At 48.1% G+C, this 22372-nt stretch overlaps 1 protein-coding gene across 31 annotated transcripts in view; it reads left to right on the plus strand.

Moving 5' to 3' along the window:
• The first annotated feature begins 3606 nt into the window (after positions 1–3606).
• The window catches only part of LDLRAD4 (low density lipoprotein receptor class A domain containing 4), a 428527-nt gene continuing 409761 nt past the window's right edge, over positions 3607–22372 (plus strand). For 3 of the 31 annotated variants that reach the window (XM_070513517.1, XM_014837308.3, XM_070513507.1), the window contains exon 1: positions 4542–4982. The gene's annotated coding sequence lies outside the window, so the exon portion shown is untranslated. Of the gene's footprint in view, positions 3966–4037; positions 4286–4541; positions 5141–22372 lie in introns of those variants that run through there. The other 28 variants (XM_070513502.1, XM_070513527.1, XM_070513508.1 and 25 more) reach the window with 24 other exon arrangements.

A 22372-nucleotide genomic window follows, 5' to 3' on the forward strand; every position in this document is an offset into this window, starting at 1 on the left:
AGGAAGTGGTCAGGGAGCCTTGAGATGCTCTGCAGGGGTGTGGGTTAATTTGGGGGCCATCTGGGGACCATAAGAAGCAGAAGCTGTAAACTGCTGTGGTCTTAACAGACTGAGGAGACTTCACTATTCCTTAATATTTGTAAATGATTTGAAAATAATTAGTCATTGGTCAGGAATTGTTCCATCATTTTTGTTAACTGAGGTATAGATACCATTCATAAATGTGTCTGGAGGAATAATCTTTGAGGTAATCATCTACATTCTTTTTTGCTATATTTTTCCTTTTCCTTTACTCCCTTCCCTTCAAGGAGAGAGAGCAGATACTGCATTGGTTTTTTTTCTCAAGGAGAGTAGAAGGCTGAAAGCAGAAGCTACCTGCAAAATATTTTCCTTTCTGTCCTTTGTGATTTTAAAGGAGGAGCATTGAAGGAGGAGCAAAGTTTGTGGGTCCTGGAGCAGTGGGGGCAGCCAGATCCCTGAGAGGGTATATGTGTGTAGATGGGGATATGGCCAGCCTCACAACAGATCCTGTGAGGTAGGAATTATTATCTCCAGGTTGCAGGTTGAACACCGAGACAGTACGATGGTGCAGAGTAACATGAGGAAATGTGCCCATGACATCGTTTAGGCATATGGGACAGATGCCTCTCTCTGGAGGTGAGCTTGTTCGTGGATTCTGGTCCTATATATTTATCCAGACTGGGGCTCTTACATCCTCAGCAGAATTACCCTCAATGCAAGCTTCTTTCACTTCCTCTTCTCCACTTCTTACTTAAGTTAAAAGGTACAAAGAGTAGGATAGATTGTCTTTCTGGATAGCTTAAGTTTCATCTAAATGTTATGCATGAGATCCAAATAACAGAATGATATTCTCACGTTCATCTTGTGGTCATTTGGGGCCCTCAGAATCTTTTGTTTTCAACATTTGCTCAGTTTACCCTTTCTATTTTTGTCTCCTTAGACGACTGGCCTTCTTCAATGGACTAAGTATGGTTGGAATATAATCTATCCTAGGTAAACTGTAATGGATTTATACTGAGAGAGAATTTTTCTCATGTCCCACTGTTTGAAACAAATTTCAGTTGATTTCCACCAAATTTGGTGATATTTTACCTCAATATTATTTACTTGTCCATCCCAATATGAGGTTCCATTTATTCCACAAATATCTCTTGACCCGTTAGTGAGTGTCAGGCACAGTTCTGTGTGCCGAGGATACACATTCTCCATTATTTTGAGCAGAACAAAGCCCTGCTCTCCTGGGCTTCAGTCTGGGCCCTTGGAGTGAATGCAACAGACTACTAATGGTCAGGGTAAAGCTGACAGACGATTGTGTTGAATTTTACAGAGAGCAAACATATATCCAAGTGCCTCCAACTCTCCCATTGCTGTAACGAGTGTGTGTGTGTGTGTGTGTGTGTGTGTGTGTGTTTGGAGGGGTATGGAGGAGAACAGCTGAAATGGAAAACAAGTACAGGGAGGACAGAGTGGAGAACGAAGGGAAAGTTTCCTCCCATAGCTATTTCCTAGAAATGGAAATATGGATCCTCAGTTTCTAGTTATAAATTATGGAAGACAATAAGAAAAGGCAATGCAAGATTAATTAAGATTCATCATAAATGGGAAAATTGAAGTTAAGATTTTAAAATTCAGCTCTCAATTTAAAACAGTTAAATTATACACAAGGAAATCACACACAACTGAAATAGAAGAACAAATTGTTTCGTGTTCTTGGAAAAAACATTTTCTTCTTCACTGTCCATGGGCAGTTTCTGGTTTAGAAGGAAAAAGCCATTTCTCTTTCTACCCCAAGAGGGTAAGAACACAATTCTCCAACCCCATAGCATGTGAGCTGTTATTAGTGTGGTATGCATTCATGTACATTAAATATAAACTCACAAGTATATGCTTGTCAGATTCAGATAACCTGTATTAAGCACTTATCAGCTCACTGATTATTTGAAAAAGTTTACCCTAGCAGCCAGATTCAAAGTTGCCCCACTAGTCTAAATGCTCCCCCATTAGCCTGAGACCTGGGCATTGTAGACTGGCGCCTGCACAGGGCTTGGCATAGAGCAGATGGTGTCAATTCTTGCTGGGCTGAGCTCAGCTGAACTGGATGTCAAAGCTACTGTAGGTAGGTGGCAGTATGGTTCAACTCCCCGCTGTATATGTCGCCAGTTAGGCATTTTAAAGCCCGTCTCTTTGTGGTCTGGGGTCGAGTTACTAAATCTTTCATGGCCTCAACTTTCTCATCTGTAAAATGAGGAAGTAACAGCTGCCACAGTTATTGTGAGGAATAAATAACACAATCTATGTAAAGTACTTAGTACAGGGCTTGGCATATTGCTCTCAATAAATGTTAGTTATTATTATATTACATATGAGCACCGATCAAATTCTACATAGCAATTACCATGATAGTTGGCTCTTTAGAGGAAGTGGAATTATGCCAACATTTCACTAACAAAGCAGTTACTGATGAGTTAATCATAGATTTCAAAAGATTGTCTCTGGTATTATGGAAGTATGAGCCGGTCAGTTTTGGAGAGGAGAGGTTGAAAATTGTTACCCCTTTACTTGGCTGCACCTCTGTTAGGCCCTGCCTGAAACCTCAGGTTAGTATATTTTGGTATTAGCGCAGGGGGGATAATTTTGGCAGAGCGGAATTGTCCAATTTGGGTGACTGTAATAAAATTGGGTTAAAATGCCCATACGTTATGGCAGTAACCAAACCCCTATCAAACTTAGCTAAATTGGCTGATGGCAATGCTAGTTCTTCTGGAAGACAAAATGCATACTGTCTGCACTCAAGTGGAGTTCAAGTCCGAAGCAGCCTTCAGAGGAGGAGGGATGTAGGTCCTTCAAGGAGAAAGGGTCGTGGCGGGAAGAATCCATCTGACTTTCCAGTCTGGAGCCATTTCCCTTAGAGAGGGCGGGCATCCTAAGGGGGTGACCACGTGGGGTCAGGAGGAGCCCTGCGGGGCTGGCTCACTGCGGATTCATCCGTCCCACTAAGTGTCCTGCAGCCCTACTGTGTGTCTGGGGCTGGTATCCGAAGGCCTGCTGCCTGATGAGCGCACGTAGCCCGCGAGGTAGGTGGTGCGCTGAACCAGCCGGCTTCTCCGGGCCCCCCAGCCTGACGTCTCTCGGCACTTGGAGTTCCCTGTCCGGCCGGCGGTGGGCGCGCGCCCCGCGAGGCCGAGCCCTCTGTCGTGTGCACAGCCGGCCGGCCCCGCTGAGCCCTGGGGTCCCCCGGCTTCGGCGCCTGCACGCCCCCAGCTCCGTGCCCGGAGCCTGCAGAGGTCGGTGCGGGCTGTGCGCGCGGGGTCAGCGCCGGCCCACCCCTCAGCCAGCAGGGCGGCCCCCGCCCCCGCGGCCTGGCCTCAGGCCGGGTCCCCGCCGCGGAGGGGGATGGGGAGGGAGGAGAGACTGGAGTTGCTGGAGACAGACACAGCCTCGGCGAGCACAGTTACGGCTGGAGACAGACGGCGGCGGCGGCGGCGGGAGGCGGGACACTCCCCCCCTCCGGCGACGGGAGGCACGACACCTCCCTCGGCGGCCGCAGCACCGTCTACCCACTTCCCCCGCCCGGAGGCTGCGGGCAGGGCCCGGCGGGCCAGGCGGGCGAGTGCGGCTGGCCCTGCCCGCCCCGCGCGCCTCCGCGGCCGGCCGGGGATCCCCTGCGAGCCGGGGAGGAGCCGCCGCTGCCGCCGCCGCCAGACAGGCTGCGAGTCCCTGGGAAAGTGAAAGGGGGGCGGGGAGCGCGGGGGAGGCCCGGGTGAAGATCCCCGGCTCTTAAAGAGACCCGGCGCGCTGCGCCGCGCTCCCCGCCGGCCCGCTGCGTGCCCCCAGCCGCGGCGGCCCGCACCCCCGCGCCCCTCCCCCGCGGCCAGCAGGACTAGGTGGCCCGGCGAGCCGCACTGCGGGCGGTCCCCGCCTGCGCTCCGGAGGGGCAGCCGCAGGTGAGTGCGGACCCGAGGTGGTTGCTGTGGTCGCGGCGTCTGGCCCAAGTTCAGCGCTGCGCTGGGGCCGGGGGAGGGGGGTGGCGGGGGACGCGGGGACAGGACGCTCCGGGAACGGGACGTCCGCGAGCCTGCGCCGTCGGAGGGGGCTGGAGGGAGCGGCCCGGCACTGTGCGCCCTCCCCACCCCGGCGAGTCCCCTGGAGACGAGTGCGTGAGGTCTGTGAGGCGGTGTAGCCGGTGGGCAAGGCGCTCGCCTGGAGGCGGGTGTGGGGAGGGCGTCCCTGCACCCCCCGAACCGCGGCCCCGCCGCCCTTGCGGGTATGCTCTGCTGGAGGAACGCTGCCGACCCCTACCCCGTTTTCTATTTCCCGGTGCCTCAGCGCTGGCTGTCCCGCGGTTGCAGGACTTGATCCTGCACCACGGGGAGGCCGGGGTGACCGTGGGGGTGGCTGCCCAAACTGCAGTCTCAGTTCCCTTGGGCCTCTCGATGAACCACTGCAGGCGGGGGGACTAGAGGTCAGCGGGAGGCGGGAAGATCGTGCAGGACCTTGCCGGGGAGTTTGCGGGAAGAAAAGGGGGCGGGAGCGGGCCGTACCCTGTGCGCTGCGTCCTGCAGCCGGGCACCCCGCAGCCCCGCGGCTCTGCGCCCCGGCACCCCGCATCCTGCCTCCCCCGCCCCGGCCCCTCGGACCCGCCTCACCCGGCGTCTGCCCGGGTCCCCCCACGCGCGTTGACGTCGGTCTCGGGGCCGCCTGGAGCTCCCGGCGTTGGCTGGGAAGTCGATTGTCTCGGGCGGCTGCTGTTACTCTTAGGCTGGGTCTCCGAGCCCCGGAGGAAGCAGGCGTGTGTTGAATTTCTCTTTGACCCTCACGGAGGAATAAACAGGAAGCGACGAGCACCCAGCCTGGGCCCGGCACTTGCCTTTGTTGTGGGGTCTGCCCTGCACGGCGGGGAGGAAGCTTCTCCGGGACCCGTGCCCGGCGCGCCGCCCGGCTTGGGGTTGGGGGCGCGCCCTGTAAGTAAGCTGCTGGAAGACCGTGGGTTCAGGTTAATTCGCTGTGGTGGCGGAGAAAGCATTTGCTTGTTTTTAAACTTTTTTGTTTTTAATTGGAAAAGAAGGAGGCTTCCCATTGAGGCAGAGGTTTTCAGAAGGACGACATGGATGCGTGGTAGGTGGGTGGCACCTGGGGAAGGCGCATCTGCTAGTGCCCTGGTTCTCGGGTTAGCTGGCGGGTCACCGCGCTGCGGGTCAGGACAGGGAGAAACTCTTTAAAGCAAGCAGGGCTTCCTCGCTCCTACCCAGGCATTGGAATGATTGCTGAGTGGCAATGGCCACATAAACTAGCTTAATTTTTGTTTTCCCCGAAGAGTCTTTTAATTAGCTAGAATTGGGTAATTTTGATTTGCTTCTTTTCTCTTCCTCTGTGTCCCATCTATTCCCTTCTCTTTTTCTCTTCTAATTATTTTGGCAACTTCTCATCCCTCACTTATGTTTCAGTGCCGCTTTCTAAATGTTAATTACGATTGTCATAAATATTTGTTGATGACCTACTAAGTGTTAGGCATTGTGGGATGTGAAACGAGATAAGCTGTACAAAAGGTTGATTCTGAGGGCTACTGTTACTAAGTTTCTTGCAGTAGAGGTGGGTAGAGATGGTGAGCAGTCTTGGCTCTTAAAAATATATAGGTCCTGTGGCTGGCATGGAGGTTGGTGCCTTCCCTCAGGGCTAGGGCTAGGAAACGTCCCTTTAAAATGGCTCTTTCCCCTTGTTTTGCTAGCCAAGAAAGGTATTCTCCCTTTTGTATCTCCCCTGGAGCTTCAGGACTGAGTATTGGATTACAGCAAAGGTTCTGTAGAGTCTGCACTGAGAAACTGCCATTGCATCAAGTCATGTTCTGCATTTTGCATATGAATGTGTTGTCTTCTCTAGTCTTCTTAATATTGTCTTCTTAATATTGGGTTTACTGTCATCTCTACATCTGCCTTTGTACTCTGCACAGTTCTCTTGGAACATATTCTTTATGTTCAGTAAAGGATCATAATGTCAAATTTGAGTCATTACAAAGACAAATGAGTAGATCTGAATACTACCCTTGTACATTTGTTGAATTATAATTTGGGTTTGCTATCAACCCTTCAATGCCATTTGATGGCCCTTGCATAACAGTGGGGGTAAATTCCTCATGATCTCTGAAAGCTTAATTCTTTTAAGAGCTTCACTTTGCTATTGACATTGAACACACTGTTAGGAATTAGGGCTGAGACTGTAAATGCCAGTAAGGGATTTGCTGTAATGGAGTTATAGCTACCTTCCTCCCTTGTTTTAAGAGACTTCTCTAATTTCTTAACATTCTGCTGTTACCCTTGGAAGAATGTGCTGTTGTTGGCCATGGTTCTAGTTCGTGTAGGTTTGTATTTACCATGGAGAAGTCTTTCCCCAGCAGGATTTTAGGGATGTCTCTTGAATCCTCTTTGGGGCTCCGTTTGCATGACAATAATCCTGCAGAGGAACCCAGCCAGTGCCAGCTGCTTATTAATGGATTTTGTGCCAATTTGTTGGCACATCATTTGAGATTCAAAGTCCACCCCTCTCTCCAACCGGAGTATATACATACATAGACAAATATTTATTTTCCCCTAACTGCTGACAGTGTTCTAAGAATAGTTTTCCTGCCTGGCGTGCTGAGAGCAAGGACCCGTCTGTCTGCAGAGGTGTTTACAATTTGGGACTGTGCTGCTGTCTTGGTTGACTTAGCAGCCTGGCAGAGCAGCCTTGCAGTTCATGGGACACTGTCTGTTTTTTATCTGGGCTGCTGGAGGGGCACCTCCCAGCCTGACAGGGAACCCGGAGAGGCGAGAGTGACTTTTGCTCTCAGGGTATTTCTGGCCTGCGGTCAAGTAGAGACTGTCTGGGCAGGAGGTGATTGCTCTGTGTCATCGTGTAAACCCCAAGCACTCTCAGGGCTTGGGGCAGGAACACTTGCAGCTGTGACTGGTCAGATCTTTCTGGTATCCCTTGCCATGTTTCTTCTCATCTTTCTTCTGAATCTAGGCTTATGGAGTCTCTGTGCTGTGTCTGTCCTTTGGGCAAGAGTTAATAGAGAATAAAGCAAACTCTAGGAGCGATGGCTATAAAAGACCAGCCTATGTCAACCTGGAAAATTTTTAGAAGTGTTTAACATACTTTAACACATGCCTATTAAATGTCAACAGTGGCAAAATTGCTATGTAGTCCCAAATTGCTCCTTCCTCCCTTCCTCCCCTCTTCCCTTCCTCCTTTCAATTCTTCCTTTTTTGGGTCTCAGAAAACTCCTGGAAGCCATGATTTTCTGATGTCAAAGTGACTTTCTGCTTACATGGGATTTGTTAGTCTAGAATTACACCTTGACCTATATTATAGGTGTGCATGGGAGGTGAATCTTAAGTTTTAAAATAGGAATGTAAAGCTTCTGCCTATCATTTGAAAATGTAGGCCACCTGACCTACCACTTTTTAGGGAGATATTTTTTTTGTGGTGTTATTTGCTTCATTATTAGGCAACTGAAGAAACAGGCAAGCACCTGTATTATTAATTGTTACAGGAACGTTTGGTTCATATTTCCAATTAATATTGCTTTTTTCTCTATCATAGGAAGACTTGAAAATAATGTTTGTGTTGTCTCATATCCTTGTGATTTAAGTATGGACTGCTTTTCTTTGAATTCCCACTAAAAATGGTACTTTTGGCCTTTTAAGCTGTTTTTGTGAGGACTTTTCTTTCCACCAAACTTGTTTTCCAGATAGGTCTTGGAAATTACGAAGAACATAGCTATAATTTCTCCCTTGATTGGCAGCTGAGAGCTTTCCCGGACAAAAATAAGGCTGCGCTGTGCCAAATGGTTGACTTTTCTAGAATAAAAACTCTAAAGGGTATGCAAAAAGTCCTCTGGTTAATATATTGGCATTCCCAGAACCCACTAAAACTCCGGCAGCCTGCCAGACACCACTTAATGAGGATGCAGAATGTCTGGCTCAAATCCCCATGAGCAGAAGGGGGTGGGGAGCTGATGTCCACACCCTTTATTAATTTTTAATGACTGTACTTTTGTTTTGCAGATTTTGCTCCGTACCCCCCTCATGACTGACCCCCACCATTCCATCCTCCTCCCCCATCCATTTATTTACTCATTTACTTGGCATTGGAAAAATGTTGAGACTTTCAAGGTTAAGAATCCTGCTGAGGGATCATTTCTGTTTGCATGGATTCTTTTGTTGTTGATTTTCTTTCTTTTTGTTCCTTTTCTTTCTTTTCTTTTCTTTTGGAAGAGGAAGAGAGAAAAGGAACAGAAAAGGAGATGACAGCTTTTTTTTATGATGCTTTATTGTCTGCTGGAAAAGAGAAGCATTTATGAAACTTTAAGTTTGTCAGACAGTTTATATGACAGTGCAAGTTGGTGCTTGCCAAGCTCCAGACAGATTGCTAATGTTACATGACAGGGATAAATAAATTACTGCTGTCTGCAACACGCTTGCACTGCAAACGCACTCTGCAGCCGGCCCGCTGGGCGCTGTGCACCCAGGGAGCCTGTTGGATGTGCAGCTGCGTGGAAGGCGTCTGCCTACTGCCTAGAATTCTGTGACTTGGTTCAGAAATGAAAAGGGTGTGTCTCTTGCGTTTATTTTTGGCAGTGCTGCAGGGCAGCAGAATCCGCGTAGCAGCCCTGTGTCCTTGGTTTTGCTGGGCGGCTCTGCCCCCTTGCCCTGCCCCTCACCTTCCTCTTCTTACCCCCCCTCCCCCCATTCTTCCCTCCTCCGTACCAGGGGGCATGGTACCTAGTCTTCCTCCCAGGGACCTGCTTCGGATGAAACTAAACTTTGTTCTTAGCTGCTCAGGCCCTAAGATTTCTCAAAGCCAAGTTTCAAGCTGTTTATGGTTGCGTTCCTTCTGCAGGTGCAGACACTGAGAACAAATTGTCTGAGATAAGTGTGTGTGCTGCCCTGGGAGGGGGCTGGGTGGCACTCCTTGGGCATAATGTACTTTCATCTCTGGCAATTTGGATAGTCAGCTGGCAGAGTGACAGGTGTAATGAACTTAATGGTCTTGCTCTAGTTGTTAGCGGACACACTGCTCATATTACAAAGCCACCTCCTAAGTTGGGCCCCTGCCAAATGACTTGCTTTTCTCTTTGCAGACAGGATTCAGAGCCTGGACTGCTCAAGTGATGTTAAGGTCAGGAATTGGGTGGGTATGAGTGACATCTGTGTGTCCTCATCCACATGGTCCCTAGCTGGACCTAGAATTTCTTTTCAAAGTAACGCCGTTCCATCTAGTTTGCAAAAGGGATTCATCCCCTCCACCCCTGGCTAGCCATCTGTCCAGTGAGGTGTGGCAAGGACCCTCTGTGCTCGGACTCCCTGCCTCTAGGGGCTGCAGAATGGCAGGCTTCCTGTGGTGCCTTGTTGGTTCCTGTGCATGGCCACCATTATCCAGAAATGGGCTGGGCTGTGACGGCTGGTGGAGGCACAGCCAGGCATTGTTTTTATGTCTGTGGCCCCAGGGGCCTGCAACTTCTACACAGAGTTGGGGAGGGAATTTCCATAAAAAAATCGCACTGCTTCTGAAGGCAAGAGCCGGAGAGCAGGAGGCCAGGCTGCTTTTGGAAGGGCTCCTGGACCTCTGGCTGCCCCACCTCCACCCGGGCACTTGGCCAGAGACTAGCAGCAGCCATTCCAAACACTTGCATAGCACTGACTATGTGCCAGGCTGTTCTTAGTGCTGAGTGTATATTAACTAATTTAATCCTCACAGCAGCCCTATGCTATAGTACTGCTACCACCCCTAGTTTGCAGGCAGGCAACAAGAAGGCCTGAAATGGCCCAAAGTCACACCACTTGTAAACAATGGGTGGAGCTGGACGCAGCCCAGGCAGTCTCTCCCTTGGGGTCTGGGCTTTGACTCTGGAGCTGCACGAGACAGAGCCCAGGTCAGAAGTTCTTCATCAGGGACCACTCACCACCTGGGTAGAGGGGGATGGTGCCATTTCTCTGCTTGTCCCCATATAGGCCCTAGTGACTCTATCCTGCCAGCAAGCTCCTTCCTTCTTCCTTCCTGCCTTTGTCTGTGGCTCTGATTTATAACCCTCTTACCTCTGTTCCCGTTCTTATTTCTAACCTCTGCTGTCTTTGCCTCTCTTGCCTGTGGTAAGAGCCTTGGTTTTGAGAATTGGGCCATTGGCAGCTTTGCTTTGTCTACATTGAACCTTGAGTTCCTGGAAAGAGAGGCAAAGTAAAAATCAGCAGGAGTCTTATTGCTGCCTGGATGTGTTCAGCACCGTCCTGTAAAGACCACTTCTGGTAGTCTTCTCTGGGTGTAGGTTTTTGGAGCATCAGAACCCGTTTTCTTGGGATGATTGGAGGCCTGAGGACGACGAGCCCTCCGTCTTCTGTGGGTCTGGGATAAGGTCAGATGAGGCCCTCCTCGGTTGTCTGTTCACTCAGAAGAATCCAGCTTGGCCCAGTACGTGGAATGCTACATCACAGTTGGGAAAAAAAATGAAAATGCAATCATATTTTTAAGATTCTCCATTCCGCTCCGTGGGGGCATAGATTAGTCAACCATACATATCAACATGTACTTCTTGTGAAATATTGTCTGTCTTGGACAAACCTAAGTGTTCGAGATTGTGGGACCTAGAGCGAGTTCCCAGGAGATGCACACTTACTTGTGCCTGGCAGGACAGCTCTTCAGCTCTTGGAAACCTTCCCTTGGCAGCAGGACAGGGATAGGAACCCATCATAGCCCCTGAGCTCAGCCAGGTGACTGGAATGGTGCCGTCTCCTGTATAAGTATCTATTATGATGCCCACACATTGTAGGGCATTTCTGGGCCTTTATTGCCTTTGATCCTCACAGTGGCCTGGAATGGGGTTGGACAAGTGTGCTCCTCTTTGTGGTTGAGGCAATGCAGGCCTCTAGAAGGTCCTGTTGTGGTCTGTGCTCTGTCCTGTCTGTCTCCACAGCACTGAGCATATACATCTTCATGTGGTGTGTCCCAGACTGCATGGTAGCCATCAGCGACCAGGATGAGGCCTGTTGCAAAGTGGCCATTCATGTCACCACCTGTGAGGCAGATGTGAGCACAGCCAGTCAGGGACAGATGTGGGGCGCCCGGTGCACTGCTGTTGGTCCAGCGCTCTGCCCACTGTGTTTGAACCTGACTTTTTATTCCATAGAGTCTTTCAGGCCTGGCTGAAACTAGGGTCACAGATCTAGTCTCTGAAATATTTTTTTTCATGATTATATACTTATTGAAGATAATTAGGAAAATATGAAACAAAGAAGAAAATAAAAATGATTGAAATTACCTGTGGTTCCACTACTTGTAGAGATGACCTCTGTTAACAGTTTAGGAAAGTCTTTCCAGGCTTATTTACTGATTAATTATAAAATCATGTATAGAACTTACATACTTTTTTTAAACTTAGCATTCCATCTTGAACATTTTTTCATGTAATTTAAATGTTCTCCAGAAATACCACTGCTGATGACTGTAATATTCTACTCTATGGTTATATTGTTATTTTTAACCTGCTTAGGGACATTGAGGCTATTGCTGGTTTTCTCTATTATAAATGACAGTGCATTGAATATGTTGATTACATCCTTTGGATAGATTCCTAAGCGGGCAGTTGGTGGGCATAAGAACTTTTAGAGAGTCCTCAAAAAGTATTGCCAGATGGCTTTTCAGAGAGGATGGGGCACTTTACATTCCCACAGATATGAGGGTGACCACACCCTTGCCAATGCTGAATATTGTTATGAAAGAAATCTTCGCAAATTTGTCAGTAAAATGGTATGATGTTTTCCTTCCTGTCCTTTTGTTATAAAAATCTAGGTTTATGTCATCTGGATTATAAGTGAAAAAGAGTTTTGCTGTTTGCTAGAGTTTTGTTATGGGCAAATGCAGTGATGTTAGTGGATGAGCTCACTGTGGGAATAAAACCTTTATGCTGTTTAAAATATTCCTCTCAGGTAGGTTAAGGGCATGAAACAGTGTGATAATATATTTTTAAATAAAATTACTGGATTTTGTGGCCGAGGACCGTACCTAGTCTTTTCCCACGATTCTAACCCTCTCTCCACAGGGGTAACCTGGACGCACGATGGAGGAATGAGGGCCAAGAGAAGGGAGTGGCTTCAGCAACCAGCTGCTTAAAGAGCTCTGTGACATCTTGTTCAGTCACTTCTCTCCATTTGAATGACCGCTTTTTGAGATTAAACTCTTCCCTAGCCTTGCGTCCAAGGATGCAGACATAAAATTCAGTGCCGTATTGTTTCACTTGCTGGTTGATGCTCAACACTGAATGTTGGTATCCTCTGCTGAGGGTGCTTCACTTCCTCCCCTCTACAAATTTGGCAGAGTTTTCTGCTTCCAGCCAAGGCCTGAGCCCTTTCGGAGTTGGATGTAACTATTAACAGTGTCTAGCCTCCTAAGATGGTTGCTCTTGAACCTTGAGAGAAAGGAAAAATCGTTTTAGTAGGTTGTGATTAACTAAAGGCAAGTGGGTTTTGTTTTCTTCAAAGGCAACCTTTTCAGTTGAAAGGTTGGGACTAGCGGGAGGGGAGCCCATCTACAGTGCTGGTTGGAGGGAGCAAGATATCACACCTGCATCTTTAAGGCTAGTCCTAATTTGCTTGTTCTGTTGACACACACCTTTACACATCTGTTTGTTCACCAGGTGTGCATGCTGGGGGTGTGCGCCACCTGTGGCGTGGTCTGGTGAACACTGCTCAGGGCCCACAGGCTCAGGTACTTGGGCCCCCACACTCCAGGCACAGATGGGAGCTCCACATGGACACTCGTCGCTTGTCCTGTATCTCTTCCCTACTGGCCAGCCAGCTGACCACATGCTGTACTCCAGGTGCAAACCCACCCTTGCCATGGCTGGTGGCGCTGACAGAGCCATGACCTTGGAGGTGGAGTGTGCAGAGGATCACCAGTGAATGGGAGGGCTGGTCAGTGGCCACCCCAGTGGTCTGGCCAGCAGGGGTCGGGCAGTGTCTTCAAGGGAGCAGCCCTATCGGGGTCCCTTGCTGGGGTTGGATGGGACGTCCCCAGGGGCGTTGCGTACTAGCAGTGTTATTGAGTAGGTAGCTGGAACGTTTGCTCAGGGCGCTTTGGGTGACTGAAAAATACGTCCTGTGTACTTTCCCCATTTGCTGTTGGCTGATGTACACAGGGCTGACAGACTTTTGTTTAATTTGACCTGGCTGGATTTGGCTTGCTCCTTCAGCAGAATGATAAAATGCCAGAATGTTTTTCTAGTGGGGACAGAGGGCCTTTTTGGACATAATGCATGCATAATCTCAAGGGTAGGGGTGATGTTTACAGTGGGATGTCTTGGTTGAACACTTGTTTTCCTGCCACTTCAGTTATTAGGATAAATATTGCACCCCTACAGAACTTAGCTTTCGTCCTCTTGGTGTTTCACTGTGAGATTCAAAACCTTTTACTTCTAACTTAGAGCCTGTGATTTAAATATTTTTTCATCTGAAGAGTAATGTAAAAATAATAAGCAAATAATGTATATATTCAGTCATAACTAGCATCATGTAGTCAGTTTAGTCCAGAAAAATCATAGTATTTGTTTTCTGATAAAGTTGAACATTAAATGGAGTTGAACATTTGCTATTTAATGGAATTCTTAGTGCATTACTTTGTAGTGTGAATGCTCTGCCTTTTACTGTTATAACGTGGTTTATATGTTGGCTTTTTAAAATCAGGGTACATTTACATACCTAAGGGAATGGCTCCTATTCTGGCATCTGCCATGAAGCAGGCTGTCCCCACTTGACCCACCCGAGGAAGCAACGTCAAGGCTAAAATGTGGGCCTGAGTGGCAGCTGCCTACAACAACTTGCTGTCCGTAGTGTGTGTGGAAAGATTTGAGCAGATGTGTCATCTCCTGGTTTTGGGGAAGATTTTGCCGTAAGGGGGCTGCCTTCATCTGCTACTCCTAGCTGTCTCTCTGGGCTTCTGTCCGGCCACGTCCCTGGGAGGCTGTGTGATCTTGGGAAGGTCAGTTTGCACTTCTCTAAAAACACTATTTCCCCACCTCTTAGGTTTTGAAGATGATTAAGTAAGATAATATGTATGCAGCCAACAGCTGGGAGGGGTCCAGCTACCATTGTGAGTGTTCAGTAAATGGCAGCTGTCATTACATCAAATAAGTATTTATGAAGTGCCTGCCAGCCTCGTGTGGTGGAGGTATGTAAATGTACCCTGATTTTAAAAAGCCAACATATAAACCACGTTATAACAGTAAAAGGCAGAGCATTCACACTACAAAGTAATGCACTAAGAATTCCATTAAATAGCAAATGTTCAACTCCATTTAATGTTCAACTTTATCAGAAAACAAATACTATGATTTTTCTGGACTAAACTGTGGTGGAGATCCAGCTCCTGCCCTCTGGGGACTTGGAGACTCAAGAAGATAGACTATGTCTACAGGAAGCAGCCAGCAAATAAGAGTAGGCAGTTTATAATCAAGTCTCGGGTTAAGAGTTGGGAAACACTGTTCAAGTCACGAAGTCAGGAAAGCCATCTAGTCAGGAAAGCCATCTAGTCAGGAAAGGCTTTGGACTTGGAGAGAGTGAGGCCACTGGACCTAAAGGGCAGTGAGCTCTGATGGCCTCCTCGTTCCCTCCCTTCCCTCTGCCTCTGCTCCATACTCATGGAGCACTATGATGTCCAAGCACTGGCTCTGTCCCCACACTGATGGAAGACGGCCCACACAGTTGCCACATGGGTGAGGTTCAATTGTTATGTTGAGGGGGCTGCAGGGATAAGTAAACACTGGTTCTTTTCCTGCCTTCACAGAATATACATCGTGGCCAGAGTTTTGCATTTCAGATATATGTAGGTGTTCTTCTGTGAGGCAGCGAGCAGGTGGGGTAGGAGGGAGCCCAGTGCTGGGGGTGTTGGAGGAAGAAGGTTCTCTCTGGGGATGGGTGGAAGTGCGAGAGGGTTCAGGACAGGTTTTGTGAAAGAAATGGCAGTTGACATGAGCCTCAGATGATAGCTGGGCAAAGACGGGGGGGAAGGAGGGATTGCTGGAAGAGTGCAGAAAGGCGGGGAACTTGGAGGTGTGTTTGAACATCAGTCCGTTGGAGGCGCTCTCGTGGTTAGCGCTGAATAAACGAGTCATTTGATGTCATTATGATGGCGCTGGATTTAGGTAGGCAAGACTGGTTCTGTTGTGGAATGTTTTCTCCCATCCTTGCTGAAAACCAAATCAACCAGCCAGTAATGGTGAAGAAAACAAGCCTGTTGGGATACCTGCCTTGTGTCTATTTTCATATCCATTGCTTGTGCTGGAGACTGTCTTGCTACAGTTCTTTAATACTCGATATTTGTTCACAATTTCACAAAATGCTTAGATTTTCATTCTCCATGGAATTCACACCAGGAAGCCAGGTTTATCGCTTTCATACAGAAATAATAATGCTCTCTATTTGCAAAACATTTGTAACTTTTTAAACCTCTTCACAGACAACATCTAATTTCATGTTCCTTGGCTTTAAGGAAGAAATAATTAATGAAATGCACATAGAAGTATAATTAATGGATTTGCTCCTTTTTCGTCTCTAATATGGCTATTAGCTGATGGTGGAGTTCAGATTGGAGTTTATTTTAGTGTGCAAAACGTAATTGGAAAGAGATACCCTGTCCTTGTCCAAGCTGTATAGCGGCATGCTTTCTGAAGGTCTCTGGGACCAAAGCTTTGCAGCTTGCTGGCTGAGCAGGCACGCAGTCAACATAGTTTTGAGAGGTTAGGGAAAGGCACTAAAAATCGAATTCGAAAGTACACATAGTTGAATCAAGGAGACTAAAGGGGCCGAACCATGCAGTCCTTTCCCGGATGGATTGCACAGAATGGAGACATTGTTGAAGTGAAGTGTGCGGGCAGCCTGGGGTGGGTGCAGGAGCCGCCTCTCATCTCTTTTGTTAAAGGAAGGTTTGCTGGTGATCTCTTTGTGACACTTAAAAAGCTCTATTAGGTTCTGGCAAATCTAAAGTATCTGCCTGTTGCTAACAGTGGAGCGGGTGCTCCAACACACCCTCTGCTTGCGTGCTGTGTGTCCAGTGCACTTGGGACCTCTGTCCTCAGCCTGTGCTCCTTTTTTCTCAAGGTGATTTTGGCTTCTGTTGTGGTATCAGTTTGTTCAGCTGTGGATGCAAATTACCGTCAATTCTGTGTCTCCTCTTTTAGCAAAATAGTTTTCATTCCGCATCGGGGCCCTTTGTCTGGGTTATATAACGCTGCCCTGTGGCCTCAGCCCTCGGCCAGGGCCTGGCCACCTCTGCCCAGCCCATGCCTCTACGTCTAGCTGCTCTCTTTTCTGCACTCAGCTCTTTGCTGTTGTGTGCGGTTCTGCCTCTTCCACCGTGGTTGCCAGGTATTCTGCTCTCCTTCTTGTATTCCAAGTAGAAGTTCTTCACACTGCCATTCACACTGGCTTTGCAGTTTTCTGCTCTCTCTCCTCCACAGACCTCAGAAGTGCTGCCTCTAACTCCCGCTCACTAAAACTGAGTCGGGAAACCTCCTGGTCCGTGTGTGGGAAGCCTACTTCTGCATGCTGGGCTGATGCTAAAGAGACAGAGGTTGGAGTGTCTGCCAGCTTTTTCTGGTTTGGACACCCAGTAAAGGGGGTTTAGGTATCATTCAGTAGTTTACGTGGCAAATGAAGGGCTTTCTGATATCTTTGGGTAATTAGTTTGTGTGATCAATAAGGACTAAATAACTGTGGCAGAGGGGTCAGTTTGTGGTTGTAGAAGTGCATAGTGAATTAGGTTGAGAGTTTGTAATAACGTGGCCCTGCCTCTGAGGAGGGGTCAGCCCTGAAGGGTAGTGCTGGTGAGATGTGCTCTTTCCATTGGTTAGAAAGCAAATATCTTCTGTACGGTTGGAGTATAGTCTCTGCTGTTGGATAATAGAGTGTAAACTGTGATCTGTTAACTTCATGGGCTTGTTCACTGTGGCAAGAAGATGGCACGATGTCGGTGGGCCCTTCTGGCTTGCTCTTAGAGTTGACAGCAGGGAGCAGCAAGCAGAGCCCAGTAAAGAATATAACAGCTGCTTCTGTGAGCTGGCTGAAGAACCAAGTGCCCTCTTATTTGAAATACTCCATTCTGGGACCTGTTGGTCACTGACTCTGCTGCAGTTTTATTGACAACCTTCTCTAGGTAAGACGTATTTGGGTGCTTGGTCTCCCTGCATCTGTGATGTAGCCTGCTGAGTAACGCTGCCAGGAGGTATGATCAGTCTCAGAGTCGGTGTTCGATGGGATCTCTCCCTTGTCTGTCAGTGGAGAGAGGTTTCTGAACTGAAAACCTTATACCCACATCTAGAAAGATTAGAGGCAGAATTCTGTTTCATGTATTGAAATTGGTTATATATTTACATAGAGGATCTCACCCCTGGATTCTGAGCTTCACACTCATATCTGACTGCTTATCGGGCATCTCCACTGTCCAGTATGCATCATCAAGCCAATACCTAAAAACGATGTCCTACTCCCCTCACTCTCCCCTTGTTTCCCCCCACCTGCCCCTGACTGTCCTCTTGTTCCCCCCACCTGCTTCCCCACTGTCCCTTGGCTCCCCCCACCTGCCTCTTTCTGTCCCATCTCAGTAACAGCATTCCGGTCTGCCTGGTGATTCAGGCTGCACATCTTTGAGTCTTTGTTGACTTTTTTTTTCATAGCTGACCACATCCATCATCAAATCCTTTTTTTTCTGCCTTCAAAGTCTGCCCCAAATCTGGTCACTTGTCACCATCACCACTGCTAGCAGCTCAGTGTATCCCTTCCCGTGCTCATGCCAGAGTCTCCTGACTAGCCACTTTCCTCCCCATCCCACAGTCTTGACTCAGCCCAGCAACCGTGTGAACCAGGCCCAGCGATTGCTTTGTTCCTCTGCCCCTCTGTAAAGGCCTGGGGGTCTGGCACCCCTCCCCGTGTAGCTGCTTACCATCCCACTCCTCCTCACAGGGCCTTTGTTTTGCTCTGCTGAAACTCCCACCTGGGCGGCTTGTCTGTCCCCTCACGTCATTCAGGCCTCTGTCAGGTGTCCCTCCTCAGGAGGCCATCCCTGACCATGGGCCCTGCCTGGACCCTGTCCTGGTTTTCTCGGTGTGTTCCACAGGTGCTGGTTGTTATCTTCCCACCTAGAAAGTAAGCATGGGAAGGCAGGCATATTGCCCTCTTGTCCCTCATTCTGGGAGATGCCCAGCGGCAGCCCAGGGACTGCAGCTGCATGACCAAGGGAACATGGAGCTGTGGTGCACGGCCAGCAGGAGGACAGTGGCAGTGCGGACAGTGCAGGGCTCAGGGAGGCTCCAGGCCGCTCAGGTCCAGCAGTGTAGTCCCTCCTCCCTCGCAGCTCCTGGGTGGGGCCAGGTGTGGGTGTTGGGCGTCCCACCTCAGTCACTGTGGGTCAGGCAGACCTCCGTGCAAACAGAAAGTCCTACCGGAAATGCTAAAGTACAGCCATGGAAGTGACAGGGAGGAGAAGAAGGCCGCCACATCCCCCGGCCTCTCACCCCCTTAGGTTTTCTGCTCACCTACAGTAGCGTTTTATTTTACTGTTTACCCCCCTAAAGTAAACTACCTACTAGGAGCCAGGAGAAGCAATTGTTTTCTGGACTCTTTTTTTTTTTTAAAAAAAGATTTTATTTTTTCCTTTTTCTCCCCACAGCCCCCTAGTATCTAGTTGTATATTCTTCGTTGTGGGTCCTTCTAGTTGTCGCATGTGGGATGCTGCCTCAGCGTGGTTTGATGAGCAGTGCCATCCATGTCCACGCCCAGGATTCGAACCGAAGAAACACTGGGCCGCCTGCAGCAGAGTGCGTGAACTTAACCACTCGGCCAGGGGGCCAGCCCCCCTGGACTGACTCTTGCCCTCCCTCTCTCCTCCCCCAAATTTAAGTTGCTGGCTAAATGAATTATGGATGAATTAGATATTATTTTTATGTTTCAAGCAAACTTATCAAACTGTAAATCATCAGTTTTATTAATTTTATTAAAATTATCATAGGTAGATGTTTTCTCTTTAGACAAGATATTGCTATTATAATCTTGCTTCCCCTCAGCTGTTTTCTTCTGTTCTTGGGATCAGGAAAAGTTCAAAGTAGAGAAAATTATGGTTTGTGACTCTTTTTTCCATCTTTTCATAGAAGACTAAGTGTCTGACAGTTCCCTGGAAGTCTGACTCATCTCCTAGACATCTGACTGTGCTTTTATTCTGGTATTAGATATATCTTCTTGAGTTTCATTTTGTTGCCTTGAATTTAAAATCCACAAGGATGTGAAAATTAATTCCTAGTGGAACAGGGAGAAAAAATCCTGAGTAAGGCAAATTTCAAATAGTGGCCGGTAATACAACAATTCACTTCTACTAATGGTTTTCAGCCGCTGTATAATATACATCACACACTAGCCATGCCTGCGGATGGGAAAGTCAGCCTTGGCTAGATCAAGGTCCTCCCTTTACAAGTTTTTCCTTTCCTTCCCGTCCAGAGGATACATCTGCAGTCCTGCCCTGACCAGTGACAGCACACATCCAACCCCAGGTCGAGTGGGTTTTCTCGAGGGCTGAGCTCCAATCTTTGCCCCTATTGGGAATCTCTGGTTTGAAAGACATGGGCACATGCCATTTTCTCCACCTAGAAAACAGACTGGAAGGAAGTGCACCCAGGACATTAAAAATAGATGTCTTCCAGTGTAGTACTAAGGGTGATTTAAAAAAATTCTACCTTTTCATCTTTTCCATATTTCCTACAATGATCATTTTTATAACAAGAAAATACCCGCTGAACTTGATTTCCTCAGGACATGGAATAAAAAGTCAGTTTCTGAAAAATTGTGGAAAACAATTTGATGTGTGTCTTTTTAAGCATTTTGGAAGCATGGATGGAGTTGCCATGGGGACGGTAAGGTTTACTCTCTACAGAGAGTGGTTCCATCTGGCACCACATGCTCCCTGATCTGAGCCGGGCAGTCCTACGCACAGCAGAGTTTCTCATTAGATGTGGAAACAATTACACATAGAATCACGATTCCATCTTTTTCTCCCTTAAATCACCATTTAGCTTTGATCTAATAGCAGGAACACAATTCTAAACTGCTTTCTGCAACCTCTGACTGTTCTGTCCTGTTGTGACCTGTGAGACTTGGTGCGTTACTTACGGTCTGAAGGATTTCTGTCTTTGCTGGTGGAGTAGAGGTGCTTCTTGAACAGAGTGCACAGCGTCATACTCTTGTCACAGTTGGAGTTGATTTTCTTTTGCAGAAGTGCCGACATCTCTTTCAGAGACTCTGTTTTCGTTTCCCTTCGCTTTGCCCCTCGAAACCAGTCTCCTTCCCTTCATACACTTGCTTAGAAGCAATGTGGTCCCATCTCAACTAGAGAGAAAGTTATAACGTTCTGTCCTGGAGTCATGGTGGGGACATAATGCATGCAAACAAAGTTCAGTTTCACATTTAATGGAGAATGAAACAAAGTGATTAAGAAAAGCAGTAGGGCTTCTCTTTGTTTGTGGGTCTTCGGTTATCACTGGAGGACTCATGGGGCTTGTATGGTGGTGCAGATGCTGACTCTGGGACACCTGGCAGCCAACTGGTTGCAATCGGGTGGCATTCTCAGAACCCTGGTGGGGGCACTGGACTGGATGTCAGGGGCCCCCATGCTGGTGCTGCTCGTGTTCTCAATTTGGGGGTGTGATCTTAGGTGAGTCTGAGTTCCACCTGTTCCCTCATCTGGAAAACGGGGGTGGTGACACTTGCCTTCTCATAGGGTTATTGTGACTGTCCGATAAGATGGTGCAGGTGTCTGCTTTGAGAAGCAGAAGACTAAGTTCTAGGAAGGTGCGTTGCCCCCATGTCTTGGCCATTGGCAGGGTCACTCCGTGTCCTGCTATATCCTACCGACTTCCTCTCATGATCTGATGGCCTGTGGCTCTATGAAGTGACCATGGATGGCCTATTAGCACCTACAGCTTCTAGTTTAGATGCCTGGTACGAAGGAAGGTTACTGTGATCGAGGGACTTGTGGACAGTGGCCAGCTAGCATATTGTTTCTTTCTTGCCTTGGAGACAGGTGATTATTTTACTCCTAGCCCCAGGGCCAAGGGGAACTAGGGTGGTTCTGCTTAATGGAAAAAGCAGTTGGAAGACATTCATGGATTCTTGTTCCCAGCTCTGTCACCTAGTAGCATTGTCCCTAGAGCACCTCTGGATCCATTCCTCAGTGGACACTTGTGCTTGACTGTCGTGGACCACGCACCATGGTCGTTTAAGACCTCTGGCCTCAGTTTCCACACTGAAAACCCCCTTCAGGGTGGCAGTGCTGTGTAGTGCTTCCTATGCATATTTCGTTTGGTCCATTTAATTCATTTATGGGGTTGGGTAGTGTATGATCATTCCCATTTTACAGATGAGGGAACTGAGGCCTAAAGAATTTTAGCAGCTTGTCTCAGGGGACACACTGTTAAGCTGTCTTCTCCGAAATCAGTGGCTGGTGTGGATCCTAGTGGCTCCCTGGGCCTCTCCTGGCTCACAAGTTCAAGGAGCCTGCCCCCTCAGGAGTCATGGCTCTTGGGCTGATTGTGTAGGAAATGGACAGTGGAGTGGGGATGTTTCCATTTCATTCTTACACATCAAGCAAGTGCTCCAAAAATCCACCTAAAACCCTATGAACTACTGGGAGCTACAGACTTAATAACAATGCCCAAAATATCTGAGTCGTAGGGACATCCTCTCACTTTGCCACCCAAGCACCAGTACAGGTCTAGGATTTCTCTTTGTTGTTTTCCAGGAGAGGAAATGGAGGCAGAACTCTAAGGACTGGCCATGGTTAGTTGTAAAGTGAGGCAGAACCATCTTGTCTTTGCTCTCAAAAATGCACTGCTGTCTGGCTGGTCTCCTTTATGCATCTCCTCTTGTTGGCAGCCCCTTTGCTCAACTGGAAGGATATTGGAATTGCCCCTGCTATGCAATTTTTAAAATATTTCTAAACGTCCTTAAAGCTCTTTTGGAGGGCCTTCTTTATTTAAGTTGCTAATTTTCACACAAAAGGAAGACTTCTATATCTTACTTGGTATGCTGAGTTTCTGTGATAAACTGGGTTATTTCATAAAGTTGCTGGGTAGTTAAGAGAAAGGGTGAGCAAGAGAGAAGATGTGCAAATAGGCAGAGTGGTGCATGGGGTGGATGTGGGCTCTAGAGCCCCACCAACCTGGGTTCTAATCTCTGCTGAAATGTGCTCCAAAGGTATATTACTTTTTAGGGTCCTGGAGAGACTCAGTGAGATCCATCAGTGAGTGATGCCTGAGTTGGGGCCAGCATGCAGTAGGTGCTACAGG

The sequence above is a fragment of the Equus asinus genome, chromosome 7, assembly GCF_041296235.1.
Source record: "Equus asinus isolate D_3611 breed Donkey chromosome 7, EquAss-T2T_v2, whole genome shotgun sequence".
Lineage (NCBI taxonomy): Eukaryota > Metazoa > Chordata > Mammalia > Perissodactyla > Equidae > Equus > Equus asinus.